The 27,606-nt window shown below is 43.3% G+C and overlaps 1 long non-coding RNA gene and 1 pseudogene across 1 annotated transcript in view; one reads left to right on the forward strand and one right to left on the reverse strand.

The window, feature by feature from the left end:
* LOC127223927 (uncharacterized) overlaps positions 1-27,606 on the forward strand; it is a 115,549-nt gene that overhangs the window by 39,183 nt on the left and 48,760 nt on the right. The gene's annotated exons all lie outside the window — the stretch shown is intronic.
* LOC127223926 (60S ribosomal protein L29-like) lies at positions 416-983 on the reverse strand (annotated as a pseudogene).

Genomic DNA, 27,606 nt, shown 5'->3' on the forward strand with positions numbered 1-27,606 from the left:
CATCTGACTCTTAGTATCAGCTACACTATCCCAACACTTGTGTATCGATGTGCTTGATGTGCTTACATGCATGTTTTTATATTCTTCACTAGGTTTTCAGCCTCTGAGGGCCAGGGCCAGGCTGTGTCCTTCCCTAAACCTTCCACACGAACACCACAGAGTAGGCTGTTCGGCTCACTGAGTCACATATCAACAGGAACACTTTCCATTTGCTCCCTAAGAGACAGTACATATTTACTTTTGAGTGATGACCTCACTATGTAGCTTGGCTGACTTCAAACTCAGAGAGATCTGCCTGCCTCTGCCTCCTGAGTGCTGAGATTAAAGGCGTGCACCATAGTGTTGTTTCTTATTTTTTGAGAGATTTTTATATGTGAGTATACTTCTTCTTCTTTTTTTTTTTTTTTTTAACAGATCTTGCCTCAAGTTTATTTGTAAAAATAGCATAGAGAACAGGTCATCTGCAGAGTGTGTAGATGTGTCACACCAGTCCATCTGTCTTCACAGTGGCAAAAACCTTTTCTATGGGGCTTTCACAGGGGCCTGGGCACCTTTGGGAGCCTGAGCTGGAGCTGCAGCCTGGGCCTTAGCTGGAGCTGAGACCTCTGCCTTGGTTTGAACCTTGGGCTTTGGTTGGCAGAGCCTATGACCCTTGGCCATATAGCTTCTAATCCTCTTCCCAAGCTTGGGGTGAGCGATGAAAGCAAGATGCAGCCAGGACCCTTTGGCATCTTGGGTTTTACTACCTTGGGCTTCACAAGAGCCTTGATGGCCTCTGCGTGTGCACTCATCGCCTTCACGTTGTTTGTCTGCACCTTCTTCAGGCCTTTCTTGTTGTGTTTCTTGGCAAAGCGCGTGTTCCTCAGGAACTTGGGGTCAACCTCCTTAAGAGATTAGTATCTTTATGATTGGGGTTTCTTGATGCCATTTCTGTGCCATTTCTGGGACTGGTTGTGTGTGGTGTGGTTCTTAGACTTGGCCATGTCTGAACAGTATCCCGTGGCTCCCGAAGCACCTGGGACTGGAAGAGGTGAGTATACTTGTTTACATCGTTTCTACTCCTCCTGCTCCACACTCCAACTCTTCCAATGTCTCTTCCCATCATCCCCCCTTCAAATTCATGTCATTTTCTTCTATAATCACATACACACACACACACACACACACACACACACACACACACACACACACACAGAGTCAAATTAATATTGCCAATATATAATCAGTCTTGGGCAATCTAGTGGGGTCTTTGTTCCTGGAGAAAACCAACTTTCCTTCCCTCAGTAGCTCTTCAACTAGGGGTGGATCTAAAGTTCATTCTAAAATGGTTGTCTTATCTATGCTGGCCTGTTTACTGGTGTGGTCTTATGTAGGCAGCCATGTTGTTCAGAGTATCCCAGTCATGCTTGGAGAAGGTGCTACTAGGTAGCAGTTCTTTTAGCCTCTGGCTTCTGCTACCTTTCTGCCCTTTCTTCTGCAATGTTCCATGAGCCCTGACTGTAGGAGTTATGCTGTAGACATCCATTTTGTGATAAGAAGCTCATGGTCACCCCAGTAAATCAATAAAGCATGACTATATGTGTGCATATATGTGCTACTTTATTTTATGAAATGTAAGCTGTGCTTTAATCAGGTGCCTATAAGATGTAAACAAAACAAAAAACTCATTTGACTTTCCCATAAACTGAAATGCCATCCCCTTTCCAACAAGACATTTGATGAGCTGTATCAATCCATTATAAAGTTCATATGAAACAGCAGCAAAAAACCAGTTCCTTTTGTTTAAGCCCAGACACATCCTAGTCATTGTCCAAACAAATTGCAAGTCTTAAACAATGCAATGTGCACGGATGACAGAGAAATCAGTTAACCACGATTGCAGTCCAGAAGCAGAGCCAGGGCTCCAGAGGGATATCACGGTGAGTGTGGAGGCATTTCTGATTGGTAGCTTAATAGTAGACTACTCTGTGAGTGGTGCCCAGCAACTGTTTCTCCATCTGGACTCAAACTATACACAGAAGTACATCCCAGATGGAGCAAAACCCTAAACATAAAACTCAGATCTATATAAGTACAATAAGAAAACACAAAACTTTAAACATGTAATCTTGAGTTAGAAGTTCTTTGTAAGCAAGATGGCAAAGCCAGAGGTCAGTAGAGAAAACTTGATTGACACGACTTCATTAAAAAATAATCATTAGAAAATTAATAAAAGTGACAAATTGGGACAAAAGGTTTGAATTATATACTTCAGAACAGGGTTCAGATCTGTCCCTGAAAGAGTACATACTAGATATGTGGACAAACATATAAAATGAGCAATTCTCAGAAGAAATGCATATAACTAGGGGACATCTAAATAATTGGTTTAACCATGTTAATGGTAAAAGAAGGAGCTGCCATTTCTTCCATTAGGAGTTGGCTGGATATATCAGTTAATGAAGATACTGCATCTAGGCTACCAAGGACAGACTTAAGTTGTGTTGCTAGGAAAAAAAGGAAAGTTCTAGAACATTCCACATTATATAATTTTTGTAATAGTTTAAATATTTTTAGAAATTATAGTTTTTTTGATTATCTGAGAATTCCATACATGCTACAATGCATTTTGATCATATCCATCCCTTCTTCCTACTAAACGCCTCCTAGCTCTACCCTCCCACCTCCTGGATCCACCCTCCCATCTCAACCAACCTCCTCCCAACTTCATGTCCTCTTTGGGGTAATGGTGTTTGAAGAGTACATGCATAAAAATGAATTTTAGTAAGTTATTACATTGTGGATGTATGGCACAGTGGGTGCCTCTTGAGATAGCATTAAGATAGGAGTAAATATGTAGCTTTCCTGCTGTAAAAATCTTCTTGTTGTGCTTGGTTGGACCCTAATTGAGGCAAGAGGCTTCTTTAGGGAACAGCTTAGGCCTTTAGCTGCAGTGAGCACTTGTGAACGAGCTGTGGTTGTTCGTGTGTTTTAGGACCTCAGTTTATTCTGATGAGATTTTTTTCAGTCAGTAGGTTCTGGTCTGACCCAGTGGTTCCAGCCTTGCTTCTCAGGTCCTTTCACACTGCAGATTCTCTTGATTTGTACAAGGGCTAGAGGAGATAGCACCCACCACCAACTGTCCTGAGGCATTCAAGGTACCCCATCTGCCCCACGAGCTCTGGGTGCCAAATTAATCATAGCATCCTTGAATCTACCAGTCAGCAGGGAAAACAAGTCAATGCAAACAGAGCCTTGGGTTTGTGTGAAGCCACTTCTCACCTCTTGGTTGTTTGGTGGCAGGGAGTTAACTAGCTCAGACCTTTGGTCATATGGGTCTTTAAGAAAAGCTTCCCCCCCAACCCCCCCCATCCCATTCCAACAACGACTTCCTGTTCATGGGAAAATGAGAGGAAATGAAGCTGTGACAGGAGGGAGGGCCCACCCTTTTCCAGTCGTGTGGCTCATTTGTCAGGTGTAATATTGGCACCTGGTGGCTTGTGTTGGCCCCCTGCCCACTCTTGTTGGGGAGTGTCCAAATACTTGTAATAGGCGGTAGGAGACTTCAAAGGCATTTATAAGAGAAAAGGATATTGTCATTAAGAAACTTAATGGAGAGCACTCCCAATCATTTAGTGATGTCAAGATGAAAGGAAAATTTTAAAAACACATTATCCAGAGTTTTCTCTTATGTATACTCTGACCTGTTAAAACAAAGCCATGCCGTGTAGTTGGTTTAGTGAGGGCATATCCCCAAGGACACATGTGCACTGATTGCTTGTGTTTGGGTGAGATATGAAAGGCACCAGTTTTCATATGGAGACTATAGATGATTTCTCTGTGGGTATAATTCCTGCTCTAACTCATTCTTAGGTAGGGACTCTGTTTGCATCTACTAATGAAACTGCATCCTTTGACTTAGAGTGGGCAACTCCAGCAGTGCTGAGTGGGCCTGGTAAATGAAACGGACAATGTGAGCTTTCAGAATATCCTAGCAATTCTGGGTAAGCACGGCTGGCTCCACCCTATACCTTCCTATTTTCAGAAAGATATAATAGCTGTGGTTGGAGAGAGCGCTCAGAGGTTAAGAGCACTGGCTGTTCTTCCAGAGGACCAGAATTTGATTCCCAGCTCCCACATGTTGGCTTACAACTGCTTGTAATTTTAGTTCCAGGACAACCTGGAACTAAAACCCTCTGTGTCTCCATGACACTACACAAACATGTTGCACAGACATGCATGCAGGCAAAAGATCCTTACACATAAAATGATAAAGTAAATTAAAAGAAGGGAAATTGGTGCCTTTTGAACAATGATACAGGTAAAGTCTAGCAGTCCAAAGTAAATTTATGTATTTATGTGATTTAATTGAACTACAGTCAGTGGTTATTAAACCATAATAAAGTCCACATGGCAATGAGATTTTCCTTTAGTTTCTGTGATTCATATAAACTGTCTTGGCTTGGAGCCTCTAAAAACCCTCATGGCATGATCAGTATCACGAGCATGAAAGATGGTTGATCAGTCTCTCTGAAGTATGTGTTCACGGACTCATCACCTGGAAACCTCACTCTGCCTTTTAGTCAAATGATCAGTAAGTATCTGTTGACATTTTGATGACCTAACCTACAGCATCAGATAAATTTAACGCAGTTCTAATCGAAAACACAACTCTTGAATATGCGTTACAGTGAATGTGATTGGATTTGTTCTACTAGAGACTAGACAACAGAGGCCTCTCACCTCAATGGCTAAGGGGCAGAGGGAAAGCATCTGTCCTCACTGGCTCTTTCTCCCGTCTTGGCTTTCAATCTATGGGATGGTGCCCCCCCCCCCCTACAGGACAGGATCTCCCCACAGACACACCTAGAAGCCTGCTTCACTAATCTCCAGGCACTTCTCAGTCCAATCAGGTTGTCAGTCACAATCAAGCACCACAAACTGGAATTGGCTGTGCTGTCTAATGGTTAAGGCTAAACATGAAACTATGAAATAGTAGCCACGGAAGCAAGAGGTCTGAGTGTAACTGATGACAGACAGGGCCTGACCTTCTGCAGGTCCAAATCCCAGCTCTCAAGGCGCTTTTACCCAATTTCTATCTATTCTATCCCTCTTCAACTTTACTGTGGTTAGTGCCCTTCAGCCAGTGCTCTGATGTGGGGCCTGCTTTCTTGCTGTTTGTCTTTTTCTGAAACCTGCTTCCTGGATTTCCAGTTACAAACCCCCCTGCCCCTGCTCTAGGACAAGCTCAGCTCCTCATGCCCTCTAAATGTTTTGCTTACCCATCTCTCTTTTTCAAGCTTTCCAGCATTGCAGATTGACCATCTGTATAAGCAAATCATACACATGTCCGTGCTGTTTAACCAGGTCAAACACAAATGCCTTTCTTGTTCTGTCAGTGGATACACATGCCTGGAGGTAAGGATCAATGTTCCTCTTGCACCAATTAAGACTAATATTTGACTGCTCAAAACAAAGGTCCCTAAACAGTGTATTTCAAAAGAGGGGTGTTATTTTCCTCATGAGAAGCATGGAGTGAGATACCCAAAGTGTTTTGGTAAGACGAGAGAATGGGCCTCTCTTCACACTTTTGCTTAGCCTTAGCACAGATTAGCCATGTCAGTGTCACTGTCACAAGCCACTGGTCCTCTTCAGAGATAGCATCTGTGCTACAGACATTGAGGAACAGCAAGACAAGCAAAGGTTGGCCTAGGCTTGCTGTGATATGCCTCCTTGGGTGCCCCAACACATAACTTCTGCTTACCCCATGTGTCAACCATGTTGTAGACAGCCTTTTGTAAGTGATGCTGAAAATATTGGTTTAGTCCAATACATAGCTATCCCCAACAAAATATGTGCTGCTTAGGAAAGAGCTGTTGGTAACTAGTTTTCTTTCTGTTCACTTGTTTGTTTCTATGATATGATATATATTTTCAATGTATACTTCTACACAGATATATGTAAATATACTTGTATGTGTACATATGCTTATATGTATATGTATATACAATTCCCGTGGAAATTTGTTCTAGAACCTCACACAATGCCAGGTTCTGGGTAGGATTCCCATACATAAAATGATGATGTATTTAACTGCATTTAACTACAGATAGCTCCCTATATAATTCATCCTTACAGTATTTTGTTTGTTTGTTTTTGAGACAAAAATCTCATACTGAAGCCCTGACTGGTCTAGAAATTATTATGTGGCCCTGGCTGGTCTTGAACTTGCAGCAATCCTTCTGACTCAGCCTCTAGAGTGCTAGAAATTGCTTGCACTATCTAATACCACACGAACACTATGTAAAGAGTTGTCATACTACATATGGGCAATAAGGGACAGAAAACTGCCTATACATATACAAGTTTTTTTTCTGCAATAATCTCAATCCATATTTGACTAAATTCATAGGTCTAGGCTGCCTCTACATTTAAATTTCTGTTTGTATTTTGACATAGACATCATATATATATTATGTGACCACATATATATTATGTAGAGATGGAGACATGGAAGCAGAGAGACAGATTGTGCTGTGCCTCTGTTCCTATCTGTCTGCAGATACAGAGAAATGTCCTGTCTCTGTACTTGAATAAAGATATGTACATTTAGATACTCACAATAGTACATTGTTACAATTCATCAAAGTCAACAATCGAAGAAGAACTAACCTAGTACATCAGCTATTATAGTTGTATATATATATATATATATATATATATATATATATATATATGACCATTATAGTTATAAATTCAAGCGGAGATTCCTTTCCATAAGTGGCTATTGCTACTATTTGTATATACTTGAGATAGGCCTTTTCTACTGTTATAGTGAAAGACAAAAAAGTAAAGTTAAAGAAACCCCCCACTTGAAATGAAGGACAGACTAACCTGGAAAGCTAACCCAGACCAATATCTGTTCCTTGGAATTTGCTAACTTCCCCTCACAAGACCCTGAGATAACAAGATACCAAAAATTCACACTGCCCCTCCTTTCTTGTAATTCAGCAGGTGGTGAATAGGGTCCTTAAGAAACAAGGAGATAACTGTACCTCCGGTTTGCCCAGACAAGATTAGCACACCCTGAGGCCCTAAGGTCTGTTGACCCTAATAGTGAGACCATCTGGCCTCAAAGGGTCATGTACTCAAAGGACAGAGAGTCCCACCCCCTCCCTAAGCTTGTGGGTTTTGCCTTTAAAAACACCCGTGCCCGGGGGATGGGGCTTCTCTCTAGCCTGCATGCTAAGGGAGCCCGTTTGCGCAAACATTTCCTGTTCATTAAAGCCTCTTGAGTGTTGCAGCAACTGGACTGGACATTGAGTTCTTGGGGGTACCAACAGAAACTGGGAGACTCCTCATTCTGAGGGTCTTACAATAGCCAGTTACCTTTAATTGTTTAACATTTATTTATTGTGTTTGTGTGCATGTGTGTGGGCATACAGCAGTCATCATTTGCCAATAGCTACCCAGCCAGGGGTAGGAATTCAAACTTCTTCCTCCTTTCATGCTAGAATGCTATCTGGCTTGATCTTACTTAGATCTCATGCATTGGGCAACAGCCACTATTGGTTCCTATGTGCAGTGGCCCTGGACAGCTTGGTTTTGCTGTAGACATCCTTCTCCTTTTCCTGCCTGATCCTGAGGCATGGCAAGCATTTTGACACCAGGGCCTCATGGTATGCTTGCCCGAGCATCATGAAGGGGGTGCATGGAGGAGCTGAGGTATAGCCACTAAGGGGCTGTCAATGTTGAGCATGGAAGGAACCATAGCATAGGATAATGGGGGAAACAGTTAAAAGCAAACAGCCTCCATTGGAGCTTCCTTGTTTGTTTTCTTTTGAGACCTTAAAGTTATCCAAATGGAGTGTTAATTTAAAACAAAACAAAACAAAACAAAAAAAAAAGAGATTGTTTTCTTGGGAGAAGACAATATTTTGAAATGTTTTAATTTATGAGAGCCTGTCTTCTTCGGTCTCCCATTGCTGCATGAGGTTGAACAAATGTTCACCACAGCTAATTAATTCAGTTTGTAGCAAGGACCAGCAGGGGACTGGAAACTTGAAGCAGAAGTGAATGTTTGACTATAAACATGCTGCCTGCCTGAGAGACTTTATCTGGATGGAGCAGTTCCCGACTTATCCAAAGACACACTGTATCTCTGGGAAAAACCCTGGTTTGGCAGAGAGGAAAAACAAGGGCTCTTGTTGGCAGCTCTAATCATTTATTTCCTGGGTTAGTCTGGTTCCATCCATACACAATTATTCTAATGTCTTCTCTGGATGAAGATGATTTCATAGCCTTGTCTCAGAGACAAGGAACCTCAGAGGGGAGGAGTCTTTTTTTTTTTTTCTGAGTTAGGCTCTTTCTAAGTCCCCCTTTCCCTGCAAAGAGTCTTGTTTTACAGATGAGGAAAATCCAAACTCAGAGGACTTAGCCCCCACTGGATCCACTGGTAGACCGCAGAATGATGCACCCCACAGGGTGGGGAAAGGTTACAGGGCGTTCTGGTAGACTCCTGCATGGTTTTGTGGACAGGTAAGGACAATCCAAGGAAATACCCCAGAGTCACAGAATTTGGGAAATGATCCTCATTCAGGATTTGTAGACCACATATCGAGCAATACCAGGTCAGATAGATTCCTGCAGCAGACTTCTCAGCTATGGTTCTACGGGCTTCTGCTTACAGTGGGCTGGCTGTACTTCCCTCAAAAATTTGAATTCAGGCCTAATATTGAAAAGGACGTGAGAGCATTAATGACAGAAATGGAAACTGAAAGATGACAGCACAGAGAGAGCCCAGGACAGCCTTGGGGTCAGGGAATTTCGGGGCTATGAGTAGGACAGTGTGACCAACAAGATGAGAGAGGTACAGAGCCCTCAAAGGGAAGCCACCACCAGCTTCCAGTTCCTACAGCCAGTTGGCCTCCTGGGTCCTTGCATTCTAGTCCTGATGATGTGTTAACCTTGTCAGAAGCTACGACTTTCATCCCATCACTTCGCCTTTTGCACAGAGCATTATCACCTCACAGACTGAGTGAGACTTTCTGTTGCTGTGATAAACTCTATGACCAAGAGCAACCCCAGGGAAGAAAGGGTTTATTGACTTACAGCCCATCATCAAGGGAAGCCAAGGAGGGAGCCTGGAGGAAAAAACTGAAGCAGAGGTCACAGAAGAATTCTGCTCTCTGGCTTGCCTCCAGGTTTGCATCTAACTACCTTTCTGCATCAGCTCAGGCCTACCCTACCAGGGATGGCACTGCCCACAGTATGGTCACCCTACCAGGATGGCACCACCCACAGTAGGCTGGACCCTCCCACATCAATTAGCCTTCAGGAAAATGTCCCATAATAGATGGGTTTGTGTCATCTTGCCTCAAGGTCAGAGAGTTCAAAACTGTCCTCAATAAGTCAAAAGACCTAAAGGATATTTCCAGCTGATGTCTCATCTAAAAAACAACAGACTTGGCCTCAGGTGTGTTTACTCTTAACCCTCAAGGCAGGTGTGGCTGCCAAATACCTGGAGGATAAAGGAAAGTAAGTCTGTTTGCTCCTTATACATGATAATAGAAGTCTTCTGCCATTATTTTGGTTGGATACTTAATGTTGAAGAATAAACTAAGGGCATTTGGTGTTGACTGGATGGCCCTCCTGCCTCCACCCTGTGTCTTTCTCTTAGTGCTTTATCTACCCTTTCTCAATCCACATTCTCCTTCTCAGATATGAGCAGGGCAAGTCTGCTGGCTCTGGTTGCAGCCCTGCAAAAACAACTTACCATGTATTCCCACAGGGCAATCTGATGCAGGCAATTCCTTAATAGAGATTCCACATTCCTGGGTCTATCAAGTTGACAACCAAGTTTACCCATCAAAGGCCAGTTCCTAATTATTACTGAATAGGCCAATAGACATAACAAAAAAAAAATCCTGGAATATCTGGGACAAGTGCATATGATTTTCCTAGAGATTAACCACAACAAACATTCCATATCTCTTTGTGTTTATAATGACTATTGCTGCTAAAATTTTATGAATGCAAAAACCAAAACTACAGTGTCTAAAGTTGTACTTAGTGAAATAAAATACCATTAAAACTTGATTGTGAAATGTAATTGAGATAAGGTTAAATATGAAAAAGTTTGAATAGATAAAATGAAATTGCTCACAGTTGAAAACTCCTGTTGTCACAGATGACCACTCACAGCGGTAGATGCTGTGAAAGAATTTCCCGTGGTCAAAAACACTGACCAGTGAATAGCATCTCTTGCTAAATTCATATGAAAAAAGTCAACTACATGACAGCGGTACCAATGAAGCCAGATCAATATGGGAGAAACCTGGAAAGCCTTGACTACTCTACATAGAAAATACTCATGGAATTAGTTTGAGTGAATGAGAACTCTTGCTTCTGAGTAATGGGTGGCAGCAAGCTTTTTTGTCTGCTTGGATTGCTACAAAATTAGGATACTGCAAAAACATTTTCATTTGAAGTTTTTATTTATAAACACATTATTATTGTCTTTGAGAGTTTCATGTGTGCATACAACATATTCTGATCATAGTCACACCCACTTCTTCCCCTACCCCCCCACCTATCTCCCAATCCTTCATACCTCCAGCCCCTTCTCCATTTCATATCCTTTTTTCTTTGTAACAAGTCACTGAATCCAATTTGTGCTTCCTGCATAGTCATGAGCATGTGGCCAATCTCCCAGGGCCAACATTTTTAAAGAAAATGGACTTTTCCTCCACTGCCCCTACTAGCAACCATTAATTGTCAAAAGCTCGTTAGCTATGCTGGGGACAGATCTTGAACACCTCCCCCCCACACACACACACATTCTTCATTGTTGACTGGCTTGGTCTGGTGCAGGCAATCACAGCTACTCTGAGTTTGTGAGTGCAGTGATCTATCCTGTCCACCCTTCCCCAGCCTCTAACTCTTACAACCTTTCCATCCCCCTCTTCCTTGATGGCCCTCGAGCCTTGTTGGGGATGGGAGATAGAGATGTCAGTGTCACACTCGTGGCTGAGCATTCCACAGGTGTTTATCTTTGACTAGTTTTGAGTTTCTGCATTAACCACCCTCCAGTGCACAAGTTCTTCTGATTAGGTCTGAGAGTTGTACTAGATTATGAGTAGGAAAATAAAAGAGAACAGTTTGATTCTATGTCTATTTAGCAAAAAATTGTAATAGCAGATTCACCCCTGGGGTCTATGAACTCCCCAGCTGTGGGCTCTTGGCCAGATTTACAGAGACTAGGCATTGTGGAGAGGGCCTTAACCCCAAGCAGAAAGTGGTTGGTTACCCCCGTGACATTTGTGCCGTTGTTATACCGTAGACATATTTCACTACACTGGTCAAAGATGCCGAAGGAGAAAGAAAACTGTTAGATAAATTAAATTTCCATAGGGGAACCTTTCCATGCATAAGCCAAGACCACTGGTCATTATCTTTCCTGGATGCAGTCATAAACATGGATCACTCAGACTTGGCTCAGACTGAGGGACTTTACAGGGAAAACAATCCCGCAAAGGAACCTGGCCAGATGTGTCCTAGAAGCCCAGGCCAATTACCTCAAAGGACTTCTGCAAAGGAGGGAGGTGTGATGGAGGCTGAGACTGAGAAGGCTGGAAAAACAAATCAAAATGTCTCACTGCCTCAAAGTGCTTGGGAAATCATCTAGACGGAAGCTCCCTTAGCAAACATACAACTATCATTCAGAATTCAAAAGGGAGGTAAATGGAATCTAATCAAAATTCATTTTGTAAGTTCCAACACCAAGTTTTCTTGACTTTGGACTAAACTGAGATTGTCAATAATCCTTCCTACTTAATGGGAAGCAGAAGACAGTGTAAATACACTCAAAGATTGCCTCACAGAAAATTGCCGTACTGAGTCACAGAAAGAAATGGAAATTTGAGAGTTAGAAAGATGGCTCAGTGGGTAAAGATGCCTACCAGCAAGGCTGATGACCTGTGTTTGATTCCTGGGACCCACAACATAGAAAGAGAGAACTGATTCCCACAGGCTGTCTTCAGACCTCCATATACACCATATTATACACATTGTTGTATAGCAAACAAATATTTTACAGCGGGCCTGGAGAGATGACTCAGCCAGTAAAACCACTTGCTGTTCTTGCAGAGGACCTGAATTCAGTTCCCAGCACTCACATCAAGGACTCTCAACTACATGTAACTCCAGTTTCAGAGACTCTAACTCCCCCTTCTGCCCCTTACAGGTACTGCATGCTCACAGTGTACACACAGACAGACAGGCACACACATAAGTAAAAATAAACGTAAGAAAAGGAAAACTTAAAGATTGAATGGAGGAAAAGGAACATACAGGGCATAAGTCAGTGTATGTGTGGATAGAAGTGCAGAGGATAGGGCAGTGTCTTAGTCACTGTTCTGTTGCTATGAGGAGACACCTTGACCACAGCAACCCTTTTAAAGGAAAACATTTACCTGGGGCTGGCTTACAGTTTCAGTGTTTTAGGGAAGCATGGTGACGCCCAGACAGACATTGTGCTGGAGAGGCAGCTGAGAGTTCTACATCGGGACCTACACGCAGCAAGAAGAGATAGACACTGGGCCTGGATTTTGAACAACTGAGACCTCAAAACCTGTCCCCTAGAAAGCTTCACCCGCCCCAACGAGGCCACACCTCCTAGTAAGCTTCCTCCCAAATGAGCCTATGGGGGCCATTTATAATCAAACCACCACAGGGAAAGATGACAAGAGAGATATTTGACAAGATGATTGTTGGGTGCTTTCTGAAAACTGGTAAAAAGGGGTCAAGCTACAGATTCAAGAAACTCAGCAAACTCAAAGAAGGCTAAGTACTAAGAAAATCACACTTTGGCTCAAGGCAGTAAAATGGCTGAACATCTGCTTTGGAAAATCATCTCAAAAAAATGCCACTGACTGAAACATGCACTTTACAAAGTATAAGATCAACCTAGAGGTAAAAAACTAACCAGGCAGGAGGTGTGGCTGAAGCTATCCTTTTTTTTTTTTTTTTTTTTTTTTTGGCAAAGGTGTCTGACTTTGTTCCATGGTACCAAGGACCATAACTAAAATACCCAGTACAAGAATCTGACCTTAGGAGCCACTACCGCCTTTTGGTCCAAATTTTGGCTGAAGGTCAGGGTCTCAGGTTCACTCTTTTTAAGTGTTATCTTGGATCTTGGAATCTGTAAATCTGCAAAGCTGTCATTCATTGGCCATTAGTTTTTCATGACAGGAGTTTTTTCAAGGCGAAAAAATACGTGGCTGTGAGGCTATGTCAAGAAAATCAGCTTGTTCCTCAGACCTGAAAAATACTAATAACCTTTGTCATCACTAGGGTCTGCTACTGAAACAGATGAAAGCAGACCAGAGGGAACAGTGCAAAGCAAATACTTGCTTTCATTTTAAAAATTATTTTTATTTCCATGTATGTGCATCCGTGTGTGTGCATCCATGTGTGTGTGCATGTGTGGGTGCATATATGTGAGTGAGGTGTCTACCAAGGTCAGACAAAGAACATCAGATTCCCCTGTAGTTACAGGTAATTTTGAGCCACCTTCTTGGGTGCTGAGAACCAAATTAAGTCCACTGGAGCAGCAGCAGACACTTTTAACTGCTGAGCCATTTCTTCTTGTCCTATATTTGCTTTTCTAGATTTATTAAAATGATATAAAAATAAATGCAGATGTGAATATTACAAAAGAGGCTGTCCCCAGTATAGAGACAAGTGGGTAATGGGAGCATGTTGGAACATTTGGGGAGGAGGAATCTATAGATTTCAGTTGCAGACTTTCTTGCAGAAGATAGCTTTTTGTTTTATTATTATTATTCTGGTTCAAATACTGGTCAGTACCTATGCTGTGCTCTGCTGTGGCTCTGGAGGCTATTTGCCTTCTTTCTGTTTTCTGTCCTGATCCTCAGTACTAGTCAACCCTGGCACTGATTCGGGATTTGAGACCTCTCAAATATATGGTCTGGATCCGAGTTTGGCTATTAAAACCTGGAATCAAATGTGCACCTCCAAACTCATTTAGCATGGCCTCCTTTACTCATTCAATTCTCTCACAGGGGCTAGAGATATCTGAACTGTGGCCCTTTCCGTTCAGGCTCCAAAGTTCCTTGCTGGTCTTGGTCATCTCCTCTGCTAGAGATAGAACCTGGTCTGGGCTCTCTGGCTACTATCTGGAATTTGGTGTATGTGCACTAAAATCCATTCATTCATCCATTTATGATGTTCCTTATTGACTTTTTAGTCTTTATTAATTAATTTACTTATTTATTAATTGAGGACTTACTTATTTGTGTGCCCTTGGAGTGCAGAGGACAAGTCACAGGTGTTACATCTCTCCTTCCACTATGTAGGTCCCAGTGATGGGACTCACATTGTTACGCTTGACAGCAGGTGCCCTTACTTACTGTGTCATCTTCCCAGCCCGTTAATGAATTTTTAACAGCCATTAACTATGTATCTGGCACCGTCTTGCATGCTGAAACGAGAGCAGTGAACAAAATGGTGAGAACCTGTTCTTAGAAAGTTTGTGCGCTGGTGGGGTGGGAGGTATCAATTATTCAGACAAACACATAAACAATTACAAACTGTGACAATAGCTCTGAAAGGTGAGAAGAAAATTCTAAGAAGACTTAGCAAGCAGAATCTGATTCAGGTTGGCCTAAGAGGCTGGGGGTATCTTCTGGAGCCATGGAAAAATCCATGAATATTGGTGTTGTCTCCAAGTGGAGGAAAAGCATGGAGAGAGATCTTTACAACCCAGCACATCGGTTTCATATCATTCTCCCTGTTGTGCATCATCTGTCTAAGTTAGGGTTTCTATTACTGTGATAAAACACTATCGCCAAAAGCAAGTTGGAGAGGAAAGGGTTTATCTCAGCATATAACTTGCATGCTATATTCCATCACTGAGAGAATTCTGAGCAGGAACCTGGAGGCAAGAACTGAAGCAGAAGCCATGGTCATCATGACTTGCTCAGCCTACTCTCTTATAGTACCCAGGACCACCAACCTAGTCTCTGGGGGAGATGAAGACACAGTTATCTCAGTGTGTGCAATGTAGACTCTTCATGGCCAGGTGGTTTCCGGTCACAAAGGGAAAAGGGAAACATCTGGGAAAAATGGGGTGAGAGAGTTTAACTGGAAATTTTTTGTAGAAAGATCCCAAGGCTGTGTCATTGTATCTTTCTCACTCTGATGTCATCTCTAGCCCAAGTCACTTTGTTACAGGGAGCCCACCAGTGAGGACAACACAGACACCGTCAACAAGCAATTGAAAGTCTTTATTCCAGCTGGCTGGAACTATAATCAGGTATTTGGGACCCAAGTGTAGCATCAAATGTTTTGGGTAAGGGATATTCTTAAGATGAAAATCACATCCTGGTATCTCACTCAGCAGCTCTGTGTGTGTGTGTGTGTGTGTGTGTGTGTGTGTGTGTGTGTGTGTGTGTTGGGGGGAGTTGTACAAGCAAGTAGTTTAAGAGAAGCTAAGATAAGCAGTTAGATGGAGGGGCAGGTTTGCACAAGCAGGCAGTTTAACAGAAGCTAAGTTCTCTGGTGTCACCAATGGGACATCAGTTAGGTCAGACATGATGGACTGGATCAGGTCAGTCACCTGCAGGGAACTGGCAGGGTTGAGGGCTGATGTCTTATGGAACCAAATACAGGATTGATCTAGAAGCAAGGCTTGATATTGGGTCACCCGGGTGTCAAATTCATCTCTGGGTGCCCCTCAAGTGGACCTCCACAGAGCATGGGGCTGTCAGAAATCATTAGTGCTTTAAAGTTAATTTGTCAGCCTCTTTAACCAGCACAGCTGTGGCAGCTGTGGCCCTTATCCATACCAGCCATCTAGTTAAACACAAAGTGGCCTCAGCAAGAATACAAGATGGAGGAACTTTTGCACTGTCTTGCCCTGCCACAGCATTGTTTGGGACTTCTTACTTCAAACACCAGGAAAGGTATGATGTATTTTCTGTAGAGATGGCTTCTCCTATCCTCCACAGGTTCTGTTTTTTGTTTTCAGAATTACTTACACCTGGTCATTTGAACAGTTCTATTTTTTCCTTTGGGCCCTTAATACTCAAATGATCAAAAATTTTGAGCAAGTGCTGGCCTTCCTTTCTGTAGCTCCCTTTGAAGTTTCCTGTTGACCTGTTTCTTCTGTTCCCAAACTACAGTTGCATGTCGTGATCTCCTCCTCTACCTGAGCGTAGACCTCTGTTACACACTAATACCATTTTAAAACTCTGCTAAGAAGGTGGCCATTTTCAGTAACACCTTTCTTATCTAGGAGGTAACTCAACTATTTTTGCCCCGGGGAAGACAATCAACTTTTGTTGACTTACTAAGAGGACAGGATGGAGAGAGTGGCCGTCCTTATTCTACCACCATGGTGTGGTTGAGGTCTCAAGCACAAATTCTCTCTCCAAAGGATGAAAGGCCTGGGGCATTAACACACAAATATTTGCAAAGTGAAAAAACGATACACTTGCCCAGTTCCTCATCCCTGGGTGGGGGGCAAGATGGGAGGGGAATCGGGAATGGGACAGGATGACAAAGTCTGTCTGTGATGCAATCATGTGGACTTGACATGGAGCTTCATGCTCCCTGGAGCAGAGAAAACCAGTAAACCAGTACCATGTGGGATGCCAGCCAGATCCTGACCTTGCTCTCTGTAGGTGAGTGGCTGTGGAATTCACCTGTGCTTATGGTGGACCTGGGTATCTGCATCTGTTTTATGCTTTTAATGCCTCATTTGAACCTTGTTGCACACCTACTGTATTAGTATTCACTGCTTATCTCCTTCTACATCTTTTTCTACATTCTTCCTGCTGCTCCAACTCTTCTCACTCCCTTATTATTTCCAACCATCTTTACTCAAAGCTTTCGGTTAGCTGTCTCAGTTTTTCCATGAATCCAGGCTTTCAGTTTTGGATGTGTGTGCTGCTTCTTCCAGGGACCTGCCTTGGTTATCACTTGCAACTTAATCGGTAAAGAGGCAGCAGGTACAAAAGTCAGGGTTATAGCAAGAGGCTGCAGGGGTCCTTCTCAGCTCTGCTCCAGCTACTGAAGGCAATCTGCCTTGGACATGCCTTGTTTGGGGCTTCAGTGTCCTCACCAATGTGGTGAAGATTGCACAGTACTCCCACTGCCCATCTCATTTTATCTCCATAGAATCCACTGATCCTCTGTGGGTTTGTCATAAGCAAAGTACCAACCTTGCTTTTATTTCTTTTGAGAAACTTTATTGATTAACAAATGAAGGAGATGTGAGGAAAAACCCCTGAGGCAGATGCTATGTGACTTTTCTTGGGGAGACATGCACAAATATCTATTCATCCCAGATAGGGAATCTAGGAGAGATGGAAGAAAAAACTCTACCCAAATCTAGCTTAGTGAAATGGTGAGTTTATTGAAGTAATTTACAGGATCATGGCAGAATCACACACAGTGGCGTCACTGAAATCCCACTCCAGCATGGGAGATGACTCACAAAAGCTGGGTCCCTGGAGCTCCCTGCACAACTTGCAGAGCCTCACCCCATCAGCAGTGGTGGTGGTAGTGGTAGTGGTGGGGCAACAGGGTTTATGAATTGTGTAAGCTTTAGGAACTTCCTGAGACTTGTGAATTGTTTATTTCCTAAACTTTATTATTTCTGTTTAATTCCCGAGTTTTAATGAGCCTTCTTAGAATAGAGACTGCTTCAATTCTGAAGAAATTGCAACACTTGACTTTTCAAATGCAGTATAACGAGGGCAAAATCTATTTTATTAAGCTTCAGTTTTTAGAGGCTTTAGCCTACAAATAAGGTCCCATCTCCTGCCTTGATGGGAAAACAGTGTCTTCTACCAGCTAAGAGAATGATTCAAGTGGAGTTCCCTGTGGATTTTAAGGGCTCTATGTTAATGCAGCATGCAAAATTACTCAAGTAAAATTGTACTTTTGGAAGGAAAAGGTTAAAGTTGGCTACTGATATTCATCAGGAGATGAACATGTAATCTTTAATCTCTTGACTGAGGCCTTCACTTTGGATCAACTCATTATCCCGAATAAATGATGTGTTATTCCCATTATTTATGTTTCACTGCAGCTGAAGTATCTGGACCTGTTTTTAGTGGGACCATTCATTTCAGCCCATTCAGTATTAATCTCCCCGCTAACATCTTTCCTGTCCTATGTGCTGTTCCTTGTTTGCTTTTATATTTTCTGCAGAATGTTTATAAAAGGATAATCTTTTACAAAGCAGACAGAATTTTTGTGTATGAACTGCTCTGTTTAAATGCCTCATTGATATATCATCTGAAAACTCGAGGAGTCAGCAAGCCCTGAGCTGTTGAGCCAAGTGAAAATATGAGAACGACTCTCTCCGTGCAGGACAAAGGTAGCAGAAGGCGCCTTGGCTTTGAGGTCGTCGGGCACAGAGAGCCTTCATAGTCCTGACGGACCTGGGTGCTGGAACTCAAAGGGGCACAAGACAAGCTGCATTGAGCTTAAGGGTCATGGGTGAAGAACGTGATGGCTCCATGGCTTTTTTTGCGGGGATTTTCTCATAATGTGTTGTGGTTATGCAAACACTGATTCACATGTTCCTCTGGCTCTGTTTTAGCAAAACCCATTTGAATGTTCAGACAGTGACCATGTGATGCTGCTCAATGGCTCCTTTATCTATGCCTTATAGAGAAGGTAGTAGAAACCAAAAAGGAAGCTATGTAAGAGTGTAACCTCTCCCTTTCTCTCCTCCATCTTCTCTCTTCTGAGTCTGGGATCATATTCGGACAGCTTTCTTGCTTGGGAAAGGTAGACACCATTGTATTCTATAATAGACAAAGTCAGCCCTTTGGTGGAAATTTGCATGGGGTTACAAATATGCCACTGATGAAAAGAATTAACAGATGGACTCTGAGAATAGGAACATGTCGAAGGGAAAAAAATGATTTCAATGGAACCAGGTTGCAAGTCTGGTCACTGTGGGAGCTGAGTGCAGGAAGCCACACTAAGAAAACAATGTGTCCCTTCGACAGAGGGAGTTCAGCTGGTAGAGAGAGACGCGTGCCGTATCTGAGACACAGGCTGTACTTGGGCTTGTGGTTGGCAGTGCTGTAGGAGGAAAAAATAAAACCTCCCAACTTGCACAGTGCCAGAATGATATGTGCCTCCTTCAAAGAGGCTTTTTCTCCAACAAATTGATCATTTTGATAGCTCAATAGGAAGGTTTGCTGTTTTCCAAGGCATGACTGTTGCCTATGTGAAAACTTGTGCTAACACTCTTACATTTCTTAGGAAAAAAATTAAAAACAGACATGTGGTTGTGTCATTCCAATGGCAGACCCTGAAATACTAAGGGCCTGCCAAAATCTCTTCTAAGATCTAAACTATAAAAAACACACAGAATTTATCCATCAAGACCCTATCAGCGAGAGGCATCATTTGGGATTTTGCTTTAGATAAATGCTCCTGTTGTTGGCCATTTGTTACAGTGTTAACTAGGGTAAATGCTTGTCTGAATCTGTGGTCCCTAGACTATGTGGCCAGTAAACTATAGGGAAGGAACTCCCTAGGGTGCTCAGTGTGGCCTTTGAGAAAGATGACAACCAAAGGGTAGCTCTTCTCTGTGCTTGGCAGGAAGCTCTGCATTTAGATTGGGCATCAAATGTGAGTAACTGGGAAGTTTTACAGTGAGGCTGGGTCAGTTGCAATGTTTACAGACAAAAGGACTAGGAACCATGGTAAAGTGTTCACTTCTGACTGCAGGGGAACTGAGGGTGGCTCCTGCAGAACACACAAGACAGCTCGGGAGGGGCGGCTCTCAGTTGTAATGGTGCATTTATGATCTGCGTGTGGGGATGCTCGTGTGAGCATGTGATTATGCACAGACATGTACATGTGAGGTCATACATTAACATGGAATGTCTTTAACTACTATTTCAGTTTTTGATCGAGGTCTCTCACTGAGCCTGGAGCTATTGAGATTCACCTGGACTCACTTGAGGGACATACCTCTCTCTGAGCTGTGCACTGCTGTGCCTGAGTGTTTTTTTTAAAGGCTTGTGTATTGGGGATGGATATGCATGCTTACATGAGATATATCCACTTTATTACTTGAGCTGTCTCCCCAGCCCATGGTATCTTACTTTGAACATGGCTTTTCTAGTACCTATTCCTCTTTTCCCTCTACAAATACTTGGTCCAGGCTTTCTCCTATTTCATTCTTTTGCTTCCTTCCCTCTATCCCTCTTTCTCTCTCATTCCCCTTCTTTGTAACAGAGAGACTGGAGATCATCTTGCATATACCTGATCCGATCTTCTCTCCTGAATGTTTGCAATGTCATATAGTTGAACACGGCCAACACCCAAAGCGTCTAATGTGAGGACAGTCAAGCTAATTTTGCATTTCAACATCAGCCACTCAGAAGAGGCTGCAGAAAGCCCTGTGTGGAGAGGGCTCTAGGTTCAGAACAGTGCTTTGAGGGGACAAATGTCCTGATCAACTAGATGCGACAGCAAAGGACACAGGGAGAGTGGCAGAAATTAGCCCATTCTGGTCTATACTGGGGCTTCTTGACTGTGGCCCAACTGACATTGTAGCTGCCCAAGTCTTTACTGTGGGGTTTGTGTGGCAGACACACATCCAGATGCCTGACCTCTACCCAGCATATGCCAGCAGCACCCCTGTAGTGGTGACAATCCAAACCCCTTCTAGACATTACCAGCTGTCCCCTAGGGAGGAAATAGTTCCTGCTTTAAAACCAGCATCTTAAATAATTCTCACAGAACTAAATATAAAACAGTAAATGAGAAGGACAAAGGGCTTTGTGGATGGAAACACCGTGTGAGGATTGTCTGTTATGTCACAGCTGTGGCCCACCAGACTGCATTTCCATGCTCATAAGTTCACATCTGTGATAAGATGAGGCTCCTAGGTAACAGAGCCATAGAGCACACTAAGAGGGACTAAAGTGACATTTGAGAGCTCAGGGCAACATCATCAGTGCAAGAGATCGAAACAAAGAGGGTAAGGGTGCTGATGCTTAGGGCAGCTTAGGAGTGGAGCCATTGGAGGACCCCAGACATGGGAGGCGGGAGAAAAGTTCCCTCTGGGACCCTTGGTGGCCCTTGGTGTGTGTGTGTTGTATGTGAATGTTGTATGTATGTACACATGTGAGGCCATACATGACCATGGAGGGCCAAAGTTGATGTTGGGTGTCCACAGTTGCTTTCTATTTTATATGTTGAGGGAGGATCTCTTGCTGAAACCAGAGCTCACTGATTGCAGCTGGTCTAGTCAGCTACCTTGCCTTGGGCATCACTGGTCTGTCTTCTGAGTGCTTAGATTGCAGCTGGTCGCCCGGTCTGCCTGGCTCCCCCCCCCCAGCACTTTGGTTTTTCAAGAAAGAGTTTCTCTTTGTAGCTTTGTAGACCAGGCTGGCCTTGAACTCACAGAGATTCACCTGCCTCTGCCTCCCAAGTGCTGAGATTAAGGGCATGAGCCATCACTGTCTGCCTGTCTGCCTGGCTTTTTGGTAGGCTTGGGTCATGCAAACTCTGGTCCCCAGGCTTGTATGGCAAGCATTGTATCTACTGAGACATCTCCCTAGATTTTTATGGTGGGACTCTTGACTAGATTCTGGGATTCTAGGAGATGATACCTGATAGCCATCATAAACTCTCTGTATGGGGGAGGATGTAATGCAGTTGACATTTTTTGATTCAGTCCAAGTCTGATAAGCAGCTATTTGAGGAAACATTCAGAGTGTGCCAATCAATCCCAGGCCCTGGTTCCATACAGGGGTACCGACCTTGTAGCAGAGATCATTCCAGGGAAGTGGTGCAGTCTGTTTTCATCTGAGCTCTGGTTCTAGCTCAGAGATTGAGAGACATCGAACATGTCCAGCATACCTCTGAAATAGGGGCATGTGGCACCCTGACTCGTGACAGGGGTCGGGAGAAACGATAAAACAATCTGAGACTTCAACAGGGTTGTTTCTTATCCCTTGTATTTCTCATCCTGAATCCTGCCATCATCTCTCCTACTCCAGTCAATTAATTTAGGAATGAGGGATAGAGAGTGCCTTCTGGTTTCTTTCAAAATAATTCTTATGTGCATGTATATGGTTTTCCAGTGTGTATGGGTGTGTGAGTATGTGTGTGCACGTGTGTGTATGTGTACACGTGTGTATATGTAGGTGTGCATGTGTGTGCACATGTGTATATGTACATGTGCACGTATGTGTGTGTGTGTGTGTGTGTGTGTGTGTTTGAATATGCATGAGGAAGTCAGATGTCCACCTTGAGTATCATTGTTTGGGTTTGATTCACTTTTATTTTTAATAAAAATTGTATTTTGTATCTACTTAGAAGCGTTCAGCATGTCAACAAACAGCTGCAATTATTGTTATTTGCAATTACAGAGTGGTATTCAGTTAACAGAACAACCGTTATCTTTGTATAAGCTGCATCAGAGACAACTGAAGATGAAAAAAACAACTACTGTCTCCATATTCAACTAATTTGTGCTTTTCGCCAATAAGAACCTGCTTTGAATTTCCATTCCAGTTTACATCTCCTGGACTGTACCAGGCAAGGTTAGTGGCTACTGAAAATGCCACCATGACAGGGCCATCTCAAGACACACTTGGTAGTGTATTAACTATACAAAGAAAGAAAAATCTTACATTTCAATTTTTCTCCTAAAAGAACTTGTGTATAGGAGCGGTATAGATAAGAAAACAAAAAACAAAACAAAAAAACCTGTACTAGACCCAACTTACCATCTTCCTCTTCCTCCTCTTTCTTACCCCCCTTCCTTCTTTCTCTTGCTCTGTTCAGCCTTGACTACCCCCCTTTTAACTGCATTGGATTCTTCTTTAGCCCTGTAGGCAGCAATACTCCTTTTGTATTTTTCCTTCAGCTTGGCAGCCATCTTTTCACAGGGCTGCCTGTCATCTGCAGCAATGCTGGTCCACATGGCTCCCATTTTCCTGGCAGCATCACTGATGGATAAGCCAGGATAGTCTCCTTTGATATTGGGGCCACACTCAGCACAGAACAAGGAGGTTGAAGGGGGCCTCTTGGATGCCTGGGGTCCTTGAGTTTCTCTTTGGTCTCCCCTTTGAGGATACACATGTTTATTCATCTCTCATAAGGAGTCTTGTCAGCCTTGGCCATGTCTTCACATTTCTCCTTTTCCTTCACACACAGTGCCCACTTCTCAGAGACTTCTCAGAGAATCCTGAGAAGTTGACAGAAGCATCCCAAGTTCCTCTTGAGCTGCTACCAGCAAGCTTGCACTAATGTCTGGTTCTCAGCCTTTTAGCTCTCCTTTGCTCACGGTTAGTTGATTTTCCTCTGTGAGGCGCAGAGTCACTCAGTGGCTGTCTGGCTTTCACTTGTCCCAGCACAGTCTCTATGAAACTCAATTAACCACAATGGCTGTCCACTTTACTTATTTATCCCCTTATTTATTTTCATTCATTCATCCATTCATTCATTCTAAGCCAGGCTTTGTGTCTGCTTGAAAGTTATCATGTAGGCTGGGCTAGCTGCTGAGTGAGCTCTAGGGATCCCCACACCCGTTCTCTTTTGCCCCAGCCCTGGGATTATAAACCTGCACTAGCACACATGGGTCTGGGATATGTAGTCAGACTTTCCTTTGAGTCCCCACCTCACACAAAAAATTGACACAGAGACTTATTATTAACTATGAAAGCTTAGCCTTTAGCTCTCCTTTGTTCCTAACTAATTCTTTCATTTCTTTGTTGAGGCAGGGTTCCTCTGTGTAGCCCTGGCTGTCCTGGAACTAGCTCTGTAGACCAGGCTGGCCTTGAACTCACAGAGATCCGCCTGCCTCTGCCACCCGAGTGCTGGGATTAAAGGTGTGTGCCAACAACACCTGTCTAGTTCCTAACTAACTCTTATAACTTAATTAACCTGCTTCTGTTAATCTTTGTTCTGCCACATAGCTGTTTGCCTCTCTTCCATTCTGTAATCCAACTTCTTTGTATCTGTCTGCCATCTCTCCACCTCTCTTCTTCCCAGAGTTCTTCTCCCCAGAAATCCTGCCTATTCTCTCCTGCCTAGCTTTAGGTCATTCAGCTCTTTAATAAACCAATCAGAAGGCACCTTGAGTGTATAAAAAGATTACCCCACAACAGGGATCAATTCGGGTCCTCACAAGGTTAGTAGTTTACCAATCGCTCTATCACCCTATATAGAGACTTCTGGCTTTTAAATTCTCCTTTAGGCTGACTTTGGCCACCTTCTACTAACTCCACATCAGCCATAACAAGTAAAACATTCAGTTTGGGTAAATGTCTTACCCAAAGGCCAAGGTCCTCTGGGCCTTGCTGCTAGACAACGAGATAGCCTCAACTGCTGTCCATCCCTGCTTCTCTGCAACCTTTCCTCCTGCAGGAGAAAGCACTCTACAGTGAGCAGACTTTGCAGAGAGGCCTGTGACCTGAGGTAGTGCCTTCTCAGGAGTTGGCAGAACTGAATGGGGAAAGACCATCATGGAAGAGGGACCCCAAGACTGGGAGCAGGGCCCCTCCAGACTAGATCAAATTTCTGGTTTGGAGAAATCTTGAGATTGGAGATGGAATCTCCTTTGTCTTTTCTTGTTGTTCGAATGGGCATCTGGATCTCACAGGAACCCCTCTTTCTTATATAGCTTCCGGGGTGCTAGTCTGCCTAGACAAGAGGAAGGTTGTTGATGGGTTTCTACTCTGAGTTATAGTTTTAGACTTCCTTCTAAACCAGGCCAAGTTAACATATTTATCCATCACTACTGCAGTGGTCTCCTGCATATACCATCATCCGTGTGAGCTTAGCATTCATTGATGCTCTGTGTAGAAATGAAGCACCATGGGCACCATGTCTACACCTTCATCTGTCTGTCTGCCTGCTTATCCATCCATCTGTCTGTCCATCCATCTATCTATCTTTAGTTTATAATATATATCTATGTACCTAGCTATCATCTATCTCTCTAATAATAATCTATTATTTATCTTTCTGTTTATGATCTATCTTCTATGTATCTATAATCTATCTGTCATCTACCTCTCTCCCAACCATCTCTTTGCCATCTATTATTTGTCTATGATCTATTGTTTATAGTATATCTACTTATCATCTATGTATCTTCTAATCTATATCTATGCTCTCTCTCTCTCTCTCTCTCTCTGTGTGTGTGTGTGTGTGTGTATGTATATAGCAGTGCTTAAAAGATTGATAAACAGAACCCAGTGTTGACCTCATGAGTTACTAAACTTAGAGAGCCCTTCATAGCATCTCAATACATAACAAAACAAAACACACACACAAAAAAAAGCCAAGGCTTCACTAGAAGGAGGTAAGAATGCTGAGGAGGTACAGGAGAAGCAAGATGGATATTGTGCTACCACACAGGATTCCATGCTATGCAAGGCACCAGGCTTGGTGGAAAACTTCTCTGTTGCTATGCCAAAATAAGTCATAATTTTTTTTGGAGACTTTTTATTCTTTCGCTCCAGGCCCTGAAATCATGTTGCTGATTTTGAGGAACACGGAATCCATTTTAAAAAGGTGTGCAGAGTTCCCTAGGTTCTGTGGTTTCAGGATTCCCACCCCACCCCCTGCCCTGAATTCTGCAGGCATGAAAACTGCCACCAGACATTCATTTTTAATGACGTGTTATGGGCTTCTCAGCAATATATCTTTGGGCATTAAGGTGTGGAGTCAGAGACTTAAAATGATTAATGCCTTTGCTCCACATAAGGGGTCTCCCTCACTTACCTAGCATCAGATTCCATTGGGAAAATTTATGGGCGCTCTTGGCAGCCTAAGCGGCCATCAAATATTAATCAAAAATATGTAATAACTAATATATACTTAAAGAATTGAAGAAAATTAATATTCAAGGGAAGCATTCAGGGACCCATAAAAATAAATGCTTCAGAGACTCAGGTGAGGTTGGCAGGTCCAGACTAGCCCACTCTCGGGCTTTGAGATGTAGACTTGCTGGGTGTGCATTGCAGAGGATGAGAGGAAAGAAGAGGAATTCATGTTTCCCATTGGATCAGAATTCCTGGAAGAGGAAGCAGGGATTCTAAGAACAGTACTTCTGCCTTTATTATTCCCTCTGTCCTTCAAATGGCTTTCTCAACACAAAGCACAACTGATCTGCAACTAATTCTTTATGGTACCCTCTCCCGGAAGATCCTCTGGGCTGTCTTTATCTCTTCAATCCCCGGGACAGTGGCTGGCATGAAGTAGCCAGCTGAACCATGAAGTTTCAAAATGGACTCCTCTCAGCCACTTACCAGGGTTCCATTTTGTAAAAGTTAAATAACAACGATTAAATGAATATACTCTGGTTCTCTACTGGTAGAATTGGAGCTAAATGGTTAGCCCAGAGCAGGCTGGGGGAAGTCCCACAATTCCTCATGTCTCTGATTGGAGCTTGAGGTGATCTGTAGGCCTCAGGTCAAAGTTCACTTGTTTATTGGAGAAGGTTAGGGTTTCCTCCCTTACCCAAATGAAAGGGATAGAGATGTGTGGCCTGCCTAGCAAGGTGGACCCAACCGTGTCCATTGATGCCTGGGGCTGAGAATGCCTGCATCTGTCATCTTTTCCCCTTCCCTCATTCTTGATCTTAAACTATTTCCCTCCCTGTTTGTCCTGCTCACTGTGTGAAAAATGAAGTGGTGGTTTGGTTTGGTTTTGTTTTTTTCCAAAATATTTTTTGTTTAATTAAAAGTAACAAAAGAAAAAAAAAAAAGCCCTGAATGTATTAACATGCAAAGTAATGTTTCAATATCTATGCACACTGGGAAATGGCCAAATCAGTCCAATTAATATAATGTGCCCATTCCTATGACAGGTGTGTGCACTACAAACAGATAAAAGCATACTTTTAAAGGTTCAAGTGAATTGTTTTTACTTTCAGAAAAGAAAGGAAAGAAATTGGGTGTCAGGACTCAGACTCTGGGCCGGGGTGCTGCTCATGTGCGGCTTTAGAGTCAGGGGGATGCCCAGCCGCACAGAGGACAAGGGGCTGTTCCTGGGTGTCTGGGAAGGGGCGGATACAGCAGATCACAAGGGCTTGAAAGGAGAAGTATGTTCTGGTGTTGGACCACACGGCAGTTGCTGGTATCTTCTGTTATTGTGGGGAATCAAGAGCAGGGCCTGTCACTTGTCATCTGTTCTTTGAGCGGAACCAACTTTTCTTCCATGGGCCATTTGGTGTGACTGTGAATGATGGTTCTGGCTAAATGGCACCCTCCTGATGGTGTAGTAAACACAAGTGAGCCTGGAACAGGCGCCTTGGATCCAGCTTGTGTTTTCCGAGAGCCACAGAAAGGGCCTGGGGCTTTGAGGAGCTTTGCAGCACAGAGGGGACATAGACTCCCCCGTCCCCCTCCCAAGTGCCACCTGCAGTCCCTCCTGTGCTGGCTGGAGCCTGAATCTCAGAACGACAGAGCACATGCCAAGAGGCTTCTGAGAACGGCTCTGCACAAGCCCTCCCTCTGAGTGTCCAGACAACTCAGGGTGCTCATGAGGTGGCCCAGGGCTTGGCTCCTGTCCTCACTTTGTTTCTGAGTCACAAGATGCGATCTCAGA

Source organism: Phodopus roborovskii, unplaced genomic scaffold (genome assembly GCF_943737965.1).
Source record: "Phodopus roborovskii unplaced genomic scaffold, PHOROB, whole genome shotgun sequence".
Classification (NCBI taxonomy): Eukaryota; Metazoa; Chordata; class Mammalia; order Rodentia; family Cricetidae; genus Phodopus; species Phodopus roborovskii.